Source organism: Onychostoma macrolepis, chromosome 15, assembly GCF_012432095.1.
Source record: "Onychostoma macrolepis isolate SWU-2019 chromosome 15, ASM1243209v1, whole genome shotgun sequence".
Classification (NCBI taxonomy): Eukaryota; Metazoa; Chordata; class Actinopteri; order Cypriniformes; family Cyprinidae; genus Onychostoma; species Onychostoma macrolepis.
Genome location: NC_081169.1, coordinates 3,676,915 through 3,693,363, shown reverse-complemented (window position 1 = coordinate 3,693,363; position 16,449 = coordinate 3,676,915). Strand labels below are relative to the sequence as shown.

Here is a 16,449-nt window from a genome sequence, read left to right as displayed (position 1 = left end):
AAATCGTTATTTAATGATATATTATACACTTTAGATTACAGAACAAGCAATGTTTGCAGTGTTCCTGCATGGCTTTGACCAGCAGATGTCGCTAGCGTGCCGTCACTCATGCATTGCGCATGCGTGGAGTAAGTCATTATTACGAGAAAATAAGTCATAATTTTGAGAAAGTTTCTCGTTATTACGAGATGTTAAGTCATTATTTCGAGAAAGTTTCTCATTATTTCGAGAAAACAAGTCATTATTACGAGAAAGTTTCTCATTATTATGAGAAACTAAGTCATAATTTTGAGAAAGTTTCTCATTATTACGAGAAAATAAGTCATTATTACGAGAAAGTTTCTCATTATTATGAGAAACTAAGTCATAATTTTGAGAAAGTTTCTCATTATTACGAGAAAATAAGTCATTATTACGAGAAAGTTTCTCATTATTACGAGAAACTAAGTCATTATTTCGAGAAAGTTTCTCATTATTATGAGAAACTAAGTCATTATTACGAGAACCTAAGTCATAATTATGAGAAAGTATCTCATTATAATGACTTATAGAATTATATTTTTTCTCAAGGTGGCGGAAACGGGCTTCCATAGAAAGTGTTTCAGAGTGAGGCCTAACGTTAATCCAAAATTATATATGAATCCAGTCTTATATACAATATTAACGTTACACTGAATTGAATTAAAGAATTTATAATTTATCCATGTTTTCTTTTGTTTTGTTTTTTTAGCAGTTAATGAAGACATATGTTTCATGAATATGGCTCTGTAGTGGACTGCTGGAGCTGCTGATGTCTGTTGCTGGCTGACAATAAAGTGATCTCTCTGGACTTACCTCATTTTTTGAAGGTGTGTAAATAAGTGAACAATTGAGGAGAAACATCAGAAACCGATCTAAAACATTCAATTACTTATAGTTTATATGTTTTATTTTTTTCCACTTTTATTTTCTTCTAAGAAATCCGAGCCTTGCTCCTGATCCTGCTGTGCTGGACTGTATATGATTAATTGAGGTAAGTCTGAGTTTGTGCATTTTGAGGTTTACACACACACACACACACACACACATTATATATATAAATATATATATATACAGTGGTATGCCAAAGTTTGGGCACCCCTGTAAATTTTCATGATTTTCCTTTATAAATCATTGGTTGTCTGGATAAGAAATTTCAGTTAAATATATCATATAGGAGACAAACACAGTGATATTTGAGAAGTGAAATAAAGTTTATATGATTTATGGAAAGTGTGCAAGAATTATTTAAACAAAATTAGGCATGTGCATAAATTTAGGCACCCTTGTCATTTTATTGATTTCAATACCTTTAGCACTGATTATTAGAACTCAAAATTGGTTTGGTAACCTCAGTGACCCTTGACCTCCATACACAGGTGAATCCAATCATGAGAAAGTATTTAAAGGAGGCCAATTGTAAGTGTTTCTCCTCTTTGCATCTTCTCTAAAGAGTGGCAACATGGGAGCCTCAAAACAACTCTCAGATGCCCTGAAAACAATGATTGTTGAACATCATGGTTTAGGGGAAGGATACAGAAAGCTGTCTCAGAGATTTAAGCTCTCAGTTTCAACTGTGAGGAACATTGTGAGGAATTGGAAGACCAGAGGCACAGTTCTAGTTAAGGCCCGAAGTGGCAGACCAAGAAAAATCTCAGATAAGCAGAGGCGCAAGATGGTGAGAACAGTCACAGTCAACCCACAGACCAGCTCCAAAGACCTACAACATCATCTTGCTGCAGATGGTGTCACTGTGCATCGTTCAACTATTCAGCGCACTTTACACAAGGAGATGCTGTATGGACGAGTAATGCGGAAAAAGCCTTTTCTCTGCACTCGCCACAAACGGTGTCGCTTGAGGTATGCTAAAGCACATTTGGACAAGCCAGCTTCATTTTGGAATAAGGTGCTGTGGACTGATGAAACTAAAATAGAGTTATTTGGGCAAAACAAGGGGCGTTATGCATGGCGGAAAAACAACACAGCATTCCAAGAAAAACACTTGCTACCTACAGTAAAATTTGGTGGCGGTTCCATCATGCTGTGGGGCTGTGTGGCCAGTGCAGGGACTGGGAATCTTGTTAAAGTTGAGGGTCGCATGGATTCCACTCAATATCAGCAGATTCTGGAGAACAATGTCCAGGAATCAGTGACAAAGTTGAAGTTGCGCCGGGGCTGGATCTTTCAACAAGACAACAACCCTAAACACTGCACAAAATCTACTAAGGCATTCATGCAGAGGAACAAGTACAACGTTCTGGAATGGCCATCTCAGTCCCCAGACCTGAATATTATTGAAAATTTGTGGTGTGATTTAAAGCGGGCTGTCCATGCTTGGAAACCATCAAACCTGACTGAACTGGAGATGTTTTGTAAAGAAGAATGGTCCAAAATACCTTCTGCCAGAATCCAGACTCTAATTGGAAGCTATAGAAAGCGTTTAGAGGCTGTTATTTCTGCAAAAGGAGGATGTACAAAATATTGAGTTAATTTTTCTTTTGTGGTGCCTAAATTTATACACATGCCTAATTTTGTTTAAATAATTCTTTCACACTTTCCATAAATCATATAAACTTTATTTTTTTCTTTAGTTTGTCTCCTATATGATATATTTAACTGAAATTTCTTATCCAGACAACCAATGATTTATAAAGGAAAATCATGAAAATTTACAGGGGTGCCCAAACTTTGGCATACCACTGTATGTGTATATATATATATATATATATATATATATATACACACACACACACACACACAGGTGCATAAAAAAAAAATAATAATTAGGATATCGTGAAAAAGTGTTTTTTTGTAACTTATTTCAAAAAGTGAAACTTTCATATATTCTAGATTAATTACATGTAAAGTAAAACATTTCAAAAGTTTTTGTTTGTTTTAATTTTGATGATTAGAGCTTACAGCTCAAGTCAAAAATCCAGTATTGGATTGCTGCAGTTAAAGCTATTACTATTCAATTCATCAATCTTATTGTCTCTAGCAAAACAAATCATTACAGCTCCAAGTGAACCATGTTCGACAGCTCACCAAACTATTGTTCAGGCTTTAATGTGTGTTGCTGCAGACACACGGAATTTGTACTGTAGGGATGGTCATTTAATTCAACTCAAATGTAAATATTTTTGGCTTTCGTGATCTGTAAGCTGTAATCATCAAGATTAAAACAAAAAAAATATTTTTTTGAAATGTTTTACTTTACATGTAATGAATCTAGAATATCTGAAAGTTTCACTTTTTGAAACAAGTTACAGAAAACTTTTTCACGATATTCAAATTTTTTGAGATGCACCTGTGTATATATACATACACACGAACACATACATACATAAATACATTCAAATATACATACACTGTGTATTATTGCAATAGATATTGCATTGAACTAGTCCACAACCATTAATCAGTACACCAATATAACAAAATACTCATTTTTAAGATACTCTGAATAAAACCATGTGCTAAATGAATAAATGTCAATATTTTGTTATTAAATTTTATGTAAATCCCTCCTTTTTCAACGAACTACACAGAATCTTACACTAACTGTGGTAATGGAGACCCATTTGGTGAGAGCAGCACAGCAGGTTTTCCTGATGGTGAGGAGCTACTTGCTGACGAACCTACCAACATGATTTCACCTTATAAGTGCCTTTGTTCTATTCAACATTATACAGAAAGTGTACTATTTTTCTGCTGCTATTTGTTGGGTATTCAAGAGGAGATCATCAAGCTACCTACAGCTGTCTTGAGGCTTATCAATTTCTTAATTTCCTGTGTGAATTTTCCCAATCTGTGACCTCCATTTAGAACAAGAAAGAATGTTATCATTGACTGCGATGTACATTAAATTTGCTCATTTGAATTGTACTATTTTTGAGGTATGATTGTTTTAAAGTTCTAAGATATTTGAGTCACATTTATTTGTTTATGGTTTTGTCAAAGTGTAAGTTTTATTTTAATTTTTATTTATAACAATATTAACACTGGTGTTCCCATGAATTTGATTGTGATGTGCAGTATTGATTATTTATTTGAAACTTCTATGGATATTGTTGTTGTTAATCAATAAACAATGTTTGATATGTATTCATTTTAGTTTTTCTGTTTGTTTATTAAAATAATTAAATGTCAATAGCAGGAACAATAAACTAGAGGGAGGGAGAGGGGAACAAATATTAAAGAACTGAAATTGAGAAAGGGTGCCTCGAAGCACCAAGGTGGTTCCTGACCATTCTTAATAAAAGGGTTCCTCCAGGAACCGTTAAAAGTTCCTCAGAGAACCACCCCTTTTTAAAGGGTGCCTACACAGTAAAATCTCCAGTGTTGAAATCCCAGTGTTACGGACTTTTAGAGTAAAGAGTTAAAGTTGTGGTGTTGAATTGTAAAGGATTAACACTAGCTAGTGTAAACAGCACCCTCTGGCCGGTGTCAATACGGAGAATTGCCCTTATTAACACCGTTGAGTGTTATTAGTGACATCCGGGACATTTTCTCGTGTGCGAGCCTAATCCGTCTGAAATATTTTTTCACAGACGCCATTTTCTTTGCTCGCGATGCGGAGCATATTGGGACGGAAAACAGCGAAATAAAGTGTTTAATCCTACTCACAAAGTGTGTTTTGTAATATCATATCGTTTTATAATTATTTCAATGTGTTGTGTGCGCCTAAGCGTTTATCAGTGGCATTTCCTTTCACTCGCGATGCGGAACAGACGAGGACTTTTCTAAAAGGGAATATCCGAAAGTAAGTGTTTTAATCTCATTTAAAATATGTATTTTATAACATCATATTAATTTATAGCCATACTTATGTGCTGTGCTCTCCTAAACGTTTTTTTAGAGATATTTTCTTTCTCTCGCGGCGCGAGCAGACGGGGAAGTTGGTTTTAACAAGGAAAACACTGAAAGTAAGTGTTTTACCTCATTTACTATATGTATTTTATAACATCATATTGATTTATAGTGATATTCATCTGCTGTGCACTCAAACTTTTTCTCAGAGAGAGATTTTCGTTCACTCGTGATGCCGGAGCAGATGAGGAAGTTGGTTTTAACAAGGAAAATGCCAAAAGTAAGTGTTTTACTTCATTTACGATATGTATTTTATAAAATAATATTACTTTATGACAATATCTATAGATGTGCACACCTAAACGATCCGAAACGTTTCTCACAGATGACATTTGAATTTGAAGGGAAGTGTTTTACCTAATTTATAATACAGTATGTATTTTGCAACGTCATATTGTCAAATCAAACCACTGTAAACTGCCCAAATCTAAATGACAATACAAGTCATTTGTTCTTGTGTGTCTCATGACCAATTTTTGTGATTTCATTAAGCATGAATTGAGTTTTCATGATGTTGATGTGTCCTTATATTGGATTTGAGTGCTGTTTTCATTGAATAAATTTGAAAATAACACTTTCAGTAAACTCAAACTCTCTATACTGAGTGAATTACATTGTTCATCATTCAAAGTGATTTTGTGCCCTCACAAGTCTTGGAGAATGGCACATGAGTTGCAATGAACTACTTTAGACACTTTATCTTATTATCTTTAAGCATTAAATTGTGTTTTGTATTCAGCAAAAGTGAGTCGTATGGGTTTGGAATTACAATTTTAAGTAAACTAGTTATTTAATATTGTTACAGATGGTTCATGCTGGCTTAACAGAAAAATCAAAAGGAGATGATGTGCTTGAAGAGTATGAAGCCACCAATACATGGGTAAGCCACAACTGCACATTTTAAGATTATTGATTGTCATGTTTATTTAAAAAAAACAATAATAATAACTAGATTAAAAAGTTCGTCGAGACAAACTTTAGGTTGGCTTGAGAAAGCCTTGCCTGAATGTTTAAAGCAGTTGTGAAAGCTTGAAGTTTAAAGGTTTTCAATTTGAAATAGGCTAGTTAAGTATTAATTTACTGGTTTTTAAAAGGTAAAAACCAGAAAAAGGTTGATAGCATGATTAGCATGTTACTAGCATGATTAGCATGTTACTAGCATGATTAGCAAGTGACTAGCATGTTTAGCATGTTTCTAGCATGTTGCTAACATGTTTCTAGCATGATTAGCATGTTTCTAGCATGATTAGCATGTCGCCAGCATGTTTCTAACATGATTAGCATGCTACAAGCATGTTGCTAGCATGACTAGCAAGTGACTAGCATGTCGCTAGCATGTTTCTAACATGATTAGCATGTTGCTAGCATGATTAGCAAGTGACTAGCATCTTGTTAGCATGACTAGCAAAGTGACTAGCATGTCGCTAGCATGTTTCTAACATGATTAGCATGTTACTAGCATGTTGCTAGCATGATTAGCAAGTGACTAGCATCTTGCTAGCATGACTGACAAGTGACTAGCATGTCGCTAGCATGTTTCTAACATGATTAGCATGCTACTAGCATGTTGCTAGCATGATTAGCAAGTGACTAGCATCTTGCTAGCATGACTAGCATGTGACTAGCATGTCGCTAGCATGTTTCTAGCATGGTTAGTATGTTGCTAGGATAGATAGAAAGATTAGAAATATTAGATAGATGAGTTTGAATGGATTAGAAATAGTACATAGAAGGGAAGCTTGATTGAGTCTCAAAGATTCTGGGAGTTTAAAAGTTGTATTTTGACAGTTGGAGTTTGAATTGTCTTGGCTCATTTGAACATTCCGTAATGGTAAGTCAATGGGATTTTATGATTTTTAATCTTTAGTTTTATGAAAACTATAAGTCCAATCAGTTAGAAAAGATATAGCACACTAAGTGAGATCAGTCTGAACAGCTGGGCTGAGTTTGGTGATTCTAGCTTGAAAGCTCTAGGAGGAGATGCATTCAGAAATTTAGTCTAAGAAGAATAATAATAACTAGATAGGAAAGTTTGTCGAGACAAACTTTAAGTTAACAAGAAAGACGGACCAGAAAGTTTGAAAAGTTTGAAAAGTTTAAAAAGTTTAAAAAGTTTAAAAGTTTTAAGTTTGATGGGTTTCAGTCTGAAGTAGTTTGAAATTTAAAGTAGTTTTAAAAGCTTAAAGTTTGACACATAGATAGATAGATAGATAGATAGAGTCAGATTATAGATAGATAGATAGATAGAGTCAGATTATAGATAGATGGATAGATAGATAGATAGACAGACAGATAGATAGATAGATAGATAGATAGATACAGTCAGATTATAGATAGATAGATAGATAGATAGATGGAGTCAGATGATAGATAGACAGATAGATAGATAGATAGATAGATAGATACAGTCAGATTATAGATAGATAGATAGATAGATAGATAGATAGAGTCAGATGATAGATAGACAGATAGATAGATAGATAGATAGATAGATAGATACAGTCAGATTATAGATAGATAGATAGATAGATAGATAGAGTCAGATGATAGATAGACAGATAGATAGATAGATAGATACAGTCAAATGATAGATAGATAGATAAGAAACATTAGATAGATGAGTTTGAATGGATTAGAAATAGTCAGTATGACCCCAATCAACTTTCTTTAGTTAAAAAATGTTTCCCTTCATCTCAGTGGAATAAGATTTTATGACTTTTCAACATTTTCTATCTGTATTCACATAAAAAAAAAAAAAAAGGACTTGATTCGGTTGTTCTGAAGGTATGTAATTTTTTTTTTTTTACTAATATGGTCTTTGGGGTCAATATGAAAATGAAAATCTATATAAATTTTTTAATTTGTCAAAAAATAATAATAAATCCAGCATAGGTCTGAAAAAAATTTCACACAGAAATGAAGGCCTGGTACTAGATCACAAATGCAATGTAGAAAAGATGCACACACACGCATTTTTATAGAAATTGGCAAATAAAATCAATAAATTCTGCATAAATCTGAAAATGTCCACACAACAAAATCAAAGTCTGATACTAGAGCACAAATGCAATGTTGAACGAGCATACTCACTCACGTACGTACACACACACTCTCTTACACACATACCCGCCATTCATATCTGCTTATTGCAGTTGTTGTTTTTAGTTTAGTTTTTTTTTTTCTTCGTTTTGATTTTATTTACATTTATGTAAAAAAAAAAAAGTTTTTTGTGGCATTATTGCAAAAGCGAGAACTTCAAAATACATGAAACAAACAAAAACAAATTCTAACCTTTGGGAAAAATACTGTTTTTAATGTATTTTAGAATTTTTCAATATATAATTACAAAATATATATCAGAAAAGATGTGAGAGGAGTAACTGACCACTTCCAGAAAAATGAATGGCTCTCTATGGGCCTCTGCTGGATATATATGGTCATTACACTATTCTTTCAAAATCTGTGATTTCCACAAGTTTTTCTCTAACCACCAGATGGCAGTATTGTACACCTAACACCTAGATCAATATCCAGAAACAGTTTAAATTAAATTTAGATCATCATTTAAGAGATTTATTCATAAAAATGTAATATTTCACATGCAAGCTAATGGTGTAGCTGAGGATTTTTGTGGTAAACAGGTACAAAAGTACTTCATATCTCCCAAAACACAGCATTAATGTATAGATGAGAAGTAAACAAACAAACAAAAAAGATATATTATATGTATGATTAAAATTTATAATTGTTTTACAATTACTCTTTCAATTTTGGGGTCATATTGCCCCCAAAGGACACAGGTGTAAACAGGAAAAACAGGTCTTATGATTGAAAGGTCTATGTTTGTTTATTTGTTTGTTTGTGTGTGAGGCGTGTCTGTGTGTGTGTGTGTGTGTGTGTGTCTGTGTGTCTGTGTGTGTGCGGCGTGTCTGTGTGTGTGTGTCTGTGTGTGTGTGTGTGTGTGTGTGTGAGATAGATCTCAGATAGAGAGATAGATGAGTTTGAATGGGTTAGAAATAGTACATAGAAGGAAGTCTGATAGAGAGATAGATGAGTTTGATTGGGTTAGAAATAGTACATAGAAGGGAAGTCTGATTGAGTCTAATGGGCTTCAGTGTGTTTAGATTTAAATTTTGACAGTTGGAGTTTGACGGAATGTTCAGATGAGCCAATGTAAGTCTATGGGATTTTTTATGATTTTTAATCTTAATTTTTATGAAAACCGTAAGTCGGATCAGTTAGAAAAGATATAGCACGCTAAGTCAGATCAGTCTCAAGACTTGGGCTGAGTTTGGAGTTTGTAGAGTTAAAGCTCTAGGAGGAGTAGCAGTCAGAAATTTTAGTCTCAGAAAAAGAATAATAATAATAAGTTTAAGTACAATATCAGTAAGTTGGCTTTCTCAAGCCAACTTAACTAGATTAAAAAGTTCGTCGAGACAAACTTTAGGTTGGCTTGAGAAAGCCTAGCCTGAATGTTTAAAGCAGTTGTGAAAGCTTGAAGTTTAAAGGTTTTCAGTTTGAAATAGGCTAGTTAAGTATTTATTTACTGGTTTTTAAAAGGTAAAAACCAGAAAAAGGTTGATAGCATGATTAACATGTTGCTAGCATGATTAGCAAGTGACTAGCATGTCACCAGCATGTTTCTAACATGATTAGCATGTTACTAGCATGTTGCTAGCATGATTAGCAAGTGACTAGCATCTTGCTAGCATGACTAACAAGTGACTAGCATGTCGCTAGCATGTTTCTAGCATGATTAGCAAGTGACTAGCATCTTGTTAGCATGACTAACAAGTGACTAGCATGTCGCTAGCATGTTTCTAACATGATTAGCAAGTGACTAGCATCTTGCTAGCATGACTAGCAAGTGACTAGCATGTCGCTAGCATTTTACTAGCATGATTAGCAAGTGACTAGCATCTTGCTAGCATGACTAGCAAGTGACTAGCATGTTTCTAACATGATTAGCATGTTACTAGCATGTTGCTAGCATGATTAGCAAGTGACAATCATGTCGCTAGCATGTCGCTAGCATGTTTCTAACATGATTAGCATGTCGCTAGCATGTTTCTAACATGATTAGCATGTTACTAGCATGTTGCTAGCATGATTAGCAAGTGACTAGCATCTTGCCAAGATTACTAACAAGTGACTAGCATGTCGTTAGCATGTTTCTAACATGATTAGCATGTTACTAGCATGTTGCTAGCATGATTAGCAAGTGACTAGCGTCTTGCTAGCATGACTAGCAAGTGACTAGCATGTCGCCAGCATGTTACTAGCATGATTAGCAAGTGACTAGCATCTTGCTAGCATGACTAACAAGTGACTAGCATGTCGCCAGCATGTTTCTAACATGATTAGCATGTCGCCAGCATGTTTCTAACATGATTAGCATGTTACTAGCATGTTGCTAGCATGATTAGCAAGTGACTAGCATCTTGCCAAGATTACTAACAAGTGACTAGCATGTCGCTAGCATGTTTCTAACATGATTAGCATGTTACTAGCATGTTGCTAGCATGATTAGCAAGTGACTAGCATCTTGCTAGCATGACTAGCAAGTGACTAGCATGTCGCTAGCATGTTACTAGCATGATTAGCAAGTGACTAGCATCTTGCTAGCATGACTAGCAAGTGACTAGCATGTCGCTAGCATGTTTCTAACATTATTAGCATGTTACTAGCATGTTGCTAGCATGATTAGCAAGTGACTAGCATGTCGCTAGCATGTTTCTAACATGATTAGCATGCTACTAACATGTTGCTAGCATGACTAGCAAGTGACTAGCATGTCGCTAGCATGTTTCTAACATGATTAGCATGTTACTAGCATGTTGCTAGCATGACTAGCAAGTGACTAGCATGTCGCTAGCATGTTTCTAGCATGGTTAGTATGTTGCTAGGATAGATAGAAAGATTAGAAATATTAGATAGATGAGTTTGAATGGATTAGAAATAGTACATAGAAGGGAAGCTTGATTGAGTCTCAAAGGATTCTGGGTGTTTAAAAGTTGTATTTTGACAGTTGGAGTTTGAATTGTCTTGGCTCATTTGAACATTCCGTAATGGTAAGTCAATGGGATTTTTATGATTTTTAATCTTCCGTTTATGAAAACTATAAGTCCAATCAGTTAGAAAATATATAGCACACTAAGTGAGATCAGTCTGAACAGCTGGGCTGAGTTTGGTGATTCTAGCTTGAAAGCTCTAGGAGGAGATGCATTCAGAAATTTAGTCTAAGAATAATAATAACTAGATTAAAAAGTTCGTCGAGACAAACTTTAAGTTGGCTTGAGAAAGCCGGACCAGAAAGTTTGAAAAAGTTTTAAAAGTTTAAGAAGTTTAAAAAAGTTTTAAGTTTGATGGTTTTCAGTATGAAATAGTTTGAAGTTTAAAGTAGTTTTACAAACTTAAGGCAATACAGTCTGACATAGATAGATAGATAGATAGATAGACAGACAGAGAGAAAGACAGATAGACTTTAGATAGATAGATAGATAGATAGATAAAGTCAGATTATAGATAGATAGAGAGAGAGAGAGATAGATGAGTTTGATTGGGTTAGAAATAGTACATAGAAGGGAAGTCTGATTGAGTCTAATGGGCTTCAGTGTGTTTAGATTTAAATTTTGACAGTTGGAGTTTGACGGAATGTTCAGATGAGCCAAGACTATTCAATGTAAGTCTATGGGATTTTTATGATTTTTAATCTTCAGTTATATGAAAACCGTAAGTCTGATCAGTTAGAAAAGATATAGCACACCCGGCGAGATCAGTCTGAAGATCTGGGCTGAGTTTGGAGTCTGTAGAGTTAAAGCTCTAGGAGGAGTAGCAGTCAGAAATTTTAGTCTCAGAAGAATAATAATAAGAAGTTTAAATAGCATTTCAGTAAGTTGGCTTTCTCAAGCCAACTTAATAAGCTTAAGTAGCAGATCAGTAGGTTGGCTCTTTCAAGCCAACCTAATAATAAGCTTAAGTAGCAGATCAGTAGGTTGGCTCTCTCAAGCCAACCTAATAAAGAGTCTGATTTCTTTCTAAAAAAATATATCAACTGTAAGTTTTTGATATGCTTGAACTGTCATTTATTTATGTACTGTCCCATTTATGTGCATTCATTTTGATAGGAGTCGTCCAACCTCAGTGCAGCGAGATCAATATGCACTTGGAATTGTGACTTTGTCTCTGTCGTTAGAAGACCCATTTTCTAGTAAGACTGACTTTCTTTTTACAATATACATTTACAGTGAATTAAATGCTTTTCCTTAAAGGGATAGTTCACCTTATAAGGGCCACCTGTAGCGAATCAATGCGTTTTTGTAAGAAAAATATCCATATATAAAACAAACACTTTCCTCTAGCTTGCGCTAACTGTCGTGTGCGCAAACCATTCCGGGTGGATGAGGTAGGACTTTAGTGAATTTTTGGCTCCAGTGAAATATGCTAGTCTCACGAGAACCAACGTTTGTTTACAGTTTCAATTTTCCTTACTTTAGCAAAGACAAACCACTCTCTTCTTGGCTTACATCGAAATCCTCCGACATTTCTCTTCTCTTTACAAATCCTTGTTTTGTATTTCTAATTCGTGATTCGTTTGTTTAGCTCTCTACTCTGCTCTTCCGCTTTCGTCACTTCGCATGCACTACACCGACGTCCTGCGTCATCCGCCCGGAAAGGCTTCCACGTACAACATTTAGCGCAAGCTAAAGAAAAGTGTTTATAACGTTTTAAATACGGATATTTTTCTTACAAGAACACATTGATTTACTACAGGAAGCCTTTATTCACCCCCCCAGAGCCGTGTGAGGCATGTTTTATTATGGATGGATGCACTTCATTGCACTTGTTTTGGACTGTTGAACAGAAACACCCACCCACTGCCATTATAAAGTTTGGATTAGCCAGGAAATTTTTTAATATCACTCTGATTGGATTCGTCTGAAAGAAGAAAGTCATATACACCTAGGATGCCTTGCAGGTGAGTAAATCATGGGGTAACGTCATACAGGTTTGCAACCACATGAGGATAAATAAATAATGACAGAATTTTCAGTTTTGGGTGAAGTTCTTGTATTGCAGTTCATACTTGTCTCTGACATTTCACCTGATAATAGTTTTGATAAATGGATGTGAAATGATCCTGTTTTGGTTTTGTATTTATATTTATTTATTTATTTTTCAATTTTACAGGGGCAGTTTTGGGATGCTGCAAATAGGAGTGGATATCTTGCTTGGCTGAAAACTGCAGAGAAACGCATCTCCCCGTGCTGAAAAAAAGAATGAGACTATTCTCTCCAAGGAGGTCCAAACACCAACACAGACTTTGAATAGTGAGCATTAACACGCATTCAGCTTTTATGGTAATGAATTGGAATGCTGTTGTTTAACCTCCTAAATGTCAGCATTATGAACCTTATGACATTAATGGACCAAATAAGAATGTTTTTTGTGTCTTTGCACTGATTTGCTTCTACATTATGATGTTTAATTGTTGTAAGAACATGTTCTTTACATGTTTTGAAAACATTGAGTGTGAAGACATTTTGGTGCAGGGAAAAATATTTACAATGTTTCAATAAAATAAATAAATGTAAACGTGTATTGTTTTGTGGGTTTATTTTTTAATATTTTCACCTGAACACTGGTGCAGTGTTGACCATAAGTGTTAACTTTCAACACCAACTTTGGTGTTCTCATCATCCATTCTGGTTTTGATATTTTACATGTTAAGAGTTTGTTAGTTAACACTATCAGAGTGTTAAAAATGTTAACTCTTTCAAAAGTGTTAATTTAACACTTTAGCAGTGATTCCCATATGTACTCTGGGTAAGTGTTAATTTTAACTCTGAGGGAGTTAAATCCACTACAGAGGGTTCCGCCACAGTGGCAAAGTGAAGAACCCCAAAAGGTGCCTCCAGGAACCTTTAGTTTTACAGTGTGTGTGAAACTATATATATATATATATATATATATATATATATATATATATATATATATATATAAAATAATTTAATTCAGTTGATTCCTTTGCATAGTCATATTTTCTTTCTGCTGCAGCAGAAATGTTTATTCCTGCCTTGAAGTGACTAAAACTGATTGTTACAGCCCTTGGCTCCTTAATAATGGCAGAGAGTCTCTAACGGGTGCAATCTTTTTATTCAATTGTATTCAGCATGAGCACCGTGAAAACTAGAAGTAAACACACAAATATGCTTATTAAATAACTTTTAGCATGACACAAATTTACAAATAAAGCATCACTTCTTTTACAGTAAATTCTCATGCACTTGTGTATATGCAATGCAAATCAAATGACCTTTAAAGTTGTCTAACAATAACAACACATATTTCCAGTAACAGTCAATATAGACATTTAACATCCTTAAAGCCTTTCAGTCAGTATACATGGAGCCAAATAATACACACCTCGCTCCGCTCACCAAGGGTGTAAACTTAAAATTGCTGCTTTTCTGTGTTAGCCGCTAGCTTGAAGGTCTCTGAACTAAAACACCACATAAAAGTGTGGACATAAGAGAAAACAACTTCACAAAAACATCAGGAAAAACGGAATTACAGAACTAAATTAATATTGCAGAGAGAACAGCACCAAGATTCCACAATCTGAATTAACTTACATTATGTCTCTGAGTTTGAGATGCGCGAAATCAGACGAGAGAAAACTGATAATCAGCTATACAGATTCCAGGGTAAACAGCCTGAAACCCAGTCACATGTATGACCTGACAGAGAGTGCATTAGCTCTAGCGGCCTCCAGTGGCCACTTACACTCCCACCAATCATGTTATGATAAATGTTCTCAGCAGGGAAAACAAAACATTTACTCATACATGATTTCTAGACTATAATAACTGACTAAGTATAGAGCTATAGGTGTATAAGGTCACGAACAAAAAAATAGGGTCACCTTAAATAAAACCTTTAGACTATGTCTGATGTAAGTATACTTAAAATTGACAGACCACTATTCGTTTTCAAGGAGGAGCACCAGCTTTTGGATCGGCCGTTCAATGATTGATGGCTTAGATCGATGGTTCTGTTGTGTTAGTTTCCGCTCCCCTACTTGTACCTGTACCCGACGAACTAAGCCATCTGACCCTTCTGTAGTTTCAACAACTCGTCCTAGTTGCCACTGGTTCCTTGGGAGTGTATCTTCCTTTATGATGACTATGTCGTTCACTTTCAAGTTGCGCCGGGGTACATGCCACTTTTGCCTAATGGACGTATTCAGAAGGTATTCCTTTTTCCATCGGCTCCAGAACTGTTCGGTTAAATATTGTACTCTGCGCCATCTTTTTGCGGCGTACACATCTTCCTTTACGAACTTTCCAGGAGGTGGTAAGGCAACCTTAGCTTTCATCAGGATAAGGTGATTTGGAGTCAGGGGCTCTGGTGCCATTGGATCGTTGATTCCATCGACGTTTAATGGGCGACTGTTGACGATGGCCATAGCTTCATAGAACAGCGTCCTAAGGGAGGCATCGTCTAGTCTACCTGAACACTGTGCGATCGTAACATTCAGCACGTTGCGGATGGTCCGAATTTGCCGCTCCCACACACCGCCTGCATGACTCGCTGAAGGAGCATTGAGAATGAACTCGCACTGTTTATCCGCCAGAAAGGCTTCCAGTGCCTCTGTATCACATTGCTTGAGGGATTCCTTGAACTCATTCTTCGCACCCACAAAGTTTGTGCCCTGATCACAGCGGAGTTGGCAAACAGCTCCTCTAAGGCTAATAAAGGCCTTCTTTTCATCTGTAGTCTTTGCTGCAAAGGTTGGACACTTAACAACACCATGTGTTTCGTCTTTACAAACTAAGCAAGGTGGCTTTGGTTTTGAATTTTCCAGAGTTCCTGAGGTGGAGTTTTTCATTTGAGTGCTTGTGTTGAGCGTCTTGGCTCTCTTTGGAAGCCTCTCGTCTGTGTTTTTAACGTTCATCAGAAGGGGAGAGGCGATTGGGTTACAAGCTATACGAGCTTCGGTTTGCATAAACTCTGTGAAATGCACAAAACTTGGATAGTCTCCAGATCTGTCTAGCTCTTCCACAACAATACGACTCCATCTGCACACCATCCACTCAGGCAGCTTTTTAAGGAGCTTGTGATTTTCCTCACAATCATTTAGAATACCCAGGCCCTTAACATGAGGAATGGCCTCAACACAACCTTGAAGAAAATCTGCAAACTCTCTTAATGCAATAGGGTCATTTACAGATATCTTTGGCCACTTCATGAGCTTGTCTCTGAAAACCCTTTGGACAATGAATGGACTTCCATACCTATCTTGTAAGACTGCCCAGGCACCCTGATATGCCTTCTCAGAGTTTCGATAGAAAAATCCTTCAACAGCCTTGCGTGCTTCCCCAGCAAGATAGCTCTTTAGATAGAGCATTTTTTCACTAGCTGGGAGGGGCTTCTGGTCGATGAGAGCCATAAAGGATATCTTCCAGTCTATGAACTTTAAGGGATCGCCAGTAAACGTGGTTGGTTCTGGGACAGGTAGGCGGCTTAGGGTAAGTGAGCTTGCAATTGCCTGGGCTAGGC

General features: G+C 35.9%; 1 long non-coding RNA gene across 3 annotated transcripts; it reads left to right on the top strand.

Annotated features, from left to right (window-relative positions):
- Positions 1-4,577: 4,577 nt before the first annotated feature.
- LOC131554076 (uncharacterized) lies at positions 4,578-13,360 on the top strand. Of its 3 annotated transcripts, none has more exons than XR_009274324.1 (7): positions 4,578-4,780; positions 4,877-4,943; positions 5,037-5,107; positions 5,693-5,767; positions 12,015-12,097; positions 12,684-12,865; positions 13,078-13,360. It is a non-coding gene; the product is annotated as an uncharacterized LOC131554076 (long non-coding RNA). The 3 variants fall into 3 exon arrangements; XR_009274323.1 differs by having other exon boundaries at positions 12,661-12,865; positions 13,078-13,359; XR_009274322.1 differs by having other exon boundaries at positions 12,015-12,865.
- The last annotated feature ends 3,089 nt before the right edge of the window (positions 13,361-16,449 follow it).